The sequence below is a fragment of the Arachis ipaensis genome, chromosome B06 (genome assembly GCF_000816755.2).
Source record: "Arachis ipaensis cultivar K30076 chromosome B06, Araip1.1, whole genome shotgun sequence".
Taxonomy (NCBI): domain Eukaryota; kingdom Viridiplantae; phylum Streptophyta; class Magnoliopsida; order Fabales; family Fabaceae; genus Arachis; species Arachis ipaensis.
In genome coordinates, this window is record NC_029790.2 from 133,639,757 (window position 1) to 133,642,963 (window position 3,207).

At 35.9% G+C, this 3,207-nt stretch overlaps 1 long non-coding RNA gene across 1 annotated transcript in view; it reads right to left on the minus strand.

The window, feature by feature from the left end:
- The window catches only part of LOC110263634, a 10,596-nt gene extending 8,798 nt beyond the window's left edge, over positions 1-1,798 (minus strand). Inside the window, exons 1-2 of the long non-coding RNA XR_002349511.1 lie at positions 1,476-1,798; positions 1,016-1,018 (exon numbers count right to left, since the gene is read on the minus strand). This is a non-coding gene — a long non-coding RNA (uncharacterized LOC110263634). The remainder of the gene's footprint in view (positions 1-1,015; positions 1,019-1,475) is intronic.

Below are 3,207 nucleotides of genomic sequence, written 5' to 3' on the forward strand. Positions count from 1 at the left end.
CTTTCGACTTCTCGTGTTAGGGGAAAGGATGTTGTTACGGGAGAGGATCTCAACCAGCTATTTGATGAGAAATCTTGAATTCTCCTTATTTTAGATGTCTAAAATGATTGATCTGTGGGTTTTATATAACACTTAAATTTTTTTTTGTAATAGTTGGTAGCTTTTTGAACACTTTTACCTTTTATTTTAGTTATTTCCACAATTTTATAAAGTAATGCTCAGAATTTTTGTATGTCAAAGAACCCTTTTGAAATGAAGCTAAATTTTTCGAGTTGAATATAATTTGCACGACTTCGGGTCTCAGCAACTTTGTTGAGTTATAAGTTATGAGTTAAACCCCAAAGTGGTCCTGAAATTCACGGTTTGCACCAATTTAGTCCCTGACTTACCAATTGCACCATTTATGTCCTCGACTTTGTAAAAATTGCACCAAGGTCGTCCTTAGCCACATCTCCGGGCAAATTAATGAACGCCGGCCAGGTGAGAAGCCATGCCCGCCCAACCTTCTTTCTTTCTTCTCTTCTCTGAAACCCAGCCCAACCCACAGACCTCCACACCAACCTTCCGTCCGTCCGTCCGTCCCTACCACCGGCGACCACCGTCGCTAACCCTCCCTCCTCCCTTCTTCCTTTTCTTTCTTCCCTATTTCTCCATTTCTTTCCTCCTGTACGCAAAACCCTGTTCGTGGCGCCACCTCTGTCTGCACTTTCCAGTTCCGGTGAAAACCACCAGCGGCGGCGAAACTCTGTGCCGCTACGACACTACCTCCGCTCTTTACGCTATCTTCTTTTTTCACTCCTCAACGCAGGTTCCATTCCATCCTCTGTGTCTGTTTCTTTTTTTTCTAATTATTTTTTTATTTCAGTGCCTTTTGATTCTGCTTTTACTGATCTTGTTAGACTTAGGATAGTTGATTATTTATGTTTCTGGACTGAATGTGTATTGGCTGGTTGAAATTTTTGGGTTGATTGATGCTTACATTAAACTGAAATTGCTGTTTATGAATCATGCATACAACCTGTTCGATAAATTGCCTGAAAGTTAAATCTTATGTCTGATCATCATAGGCTTCAAATTTTGTTCTCATTAGGCATTGTAACTCATATTGTGCAGTTTTCTATAAGTTTTTATGATGATTGAGATTGAATTTTGGTTATGCACTTGGTGAATATTCTTGCTTAACACCAAATTGAACTGGAATTTTAGAATTCATTCCTTGTTTGGTGTTAGCGAAATAAAAGGAAGAAAGAAAAGGAAGAAGGGAGGAGGGAGGGTTGGCGACGGTGGTCGCCGGCGGTAGGGCGGACGGACGGACGGAAGGTTGGTGTCAAGGTCTGCGGGCTGGGCTGGGTTTCAGAGAAGAAGAGAAGAAAGAAAGAAGGTTGGGCGGGCGCCAGGTCACTGCCGGCGTTCATTAATTTGCCCGGAGATGTGGCTAGGGACGACTTTGGTGCAATTTTTATAAAGTCGGGGACATAAATGGTGCAATTGGTAAGTCAGGGACTAAATTGGTGCAAACCGTGAATCTCAGGGACCACTTTGGGGTTTAACTCTATAAGTTATTAGTTTCTTTTCACAGCGCTGACTTCGAGTAGTTAGTCTTTATTAAGTTACTTTTACCGCTAGTTTTTTATCCGATCTCATTAAGGTCACTTTGTTCGAGTTCTTTGTATAACTTCTTACATTAACTTGTACTTTGTCGCTTGATTTTAAATAGTATTTGTCTCAACCAATTTGAGTTGGTTGAGTGGTCATCTTACTTGTTTGTTTAAGTAAGTATTAGGGATTCGAATTCCGTCTTGTGTGTGTAGTAACCCATTGGCTAGCAGCAGGCCCTTAAATGAAGCTCTAATCCGTGATAGATTAGTCTTCAGCATGCCGAGCTAAAAAATGCCGTGAAAAAAAATAGTATTTGTCTTTATGGTCTGCCGAATTGAAAAATATCGTAAAACAAATAATGTCTTTAAAGTAGAATAATTTTTCATCGATAGCAATACTTATATGGAGATTTGTCTTTGCTAAAATTTACTTGGGATAATTTTATTTGTCGGCATTATATTCATTTTTTAAAGTAAAACAAAATGACCAATGTTGGTACCTGGCAAAAGTTCATATTTTATGACATAATTTCTAAGCTTTCAAATTTATATAGATTTATATCATTACAAAAATTATTACTTTGGTTGATATTTCTTGGTAACATTATTGGAACAACATTGTTGAGAATTAGTTTGTGTGAAAAGAAACCGTAATAATTTTTGTTATTCAATAATTTATTCTTTTGAAAAATGAATCATTATCCCTTAGATTGGTAAATATATTTTACTCTAATTTCTTACACTAATTTATTCAACAATAATTGCCATTAAAAAAAATAGATGACCACATTATCCTGTAATATGATGCAAGAAATAATTGTTTATTTTAAAATTAATTCTAAATAACTAAATAAAATTTAAAATAATATTTTTATTTTGTTATTAAAATTTGAATTTAAATTCAGAATTCATTAACAACTCATCTTTTTTAATTTCAATAGCAAAAACAAAACTGATTTGCAAAATATTTACTATTTAATAATTTTAAACACGTGTCATCATCAAAAAGAGCCTGCACAACAAAAAGTGAAGGCTAATGGTGTCATGGTGAGCCTAGTTCAAGTGAGACTAATGCTAAAACTCGAATTAAACTCCAAAATGATTTTTGAAATTGGCGTAAACTAAAAACATTTCTCAGATTCTAATTACACTAATTATGTCCCTTAGATTGATAAAAATATACCATGTTAGTCCCTGACCCATTTTCTATTAACGACGTGATGACATGGCTTGATGACGTGGGCTGTCAGTGACATGTGTCACTCCATGGTTTGGCAACGTGTAATGGTATGATGATGTGGTGACCAGTGACACATGGCATGCTGACGTGGATGATTGTGCCACATGTCGCAATGCTATTTGGCCATGTGTCCATTATTTTCACGTGTCGCAACAGTATTCGCCTACGTATCATTCATTGTGTCATCATTGTAAATGCACCAAATTAGTCTCTTACTTTGCATTAAGTGACTCATTTTAGTCCCTAAAATTGAATGTCGCGCACTGAATTAGTCTTTTCACCAGTTTTTTCTCATTTTTTTAATTTAAAATTTTTAATATCTTGGATACACTCATTTCAATTCTATTTTTTCAATATCGTTTAAATACG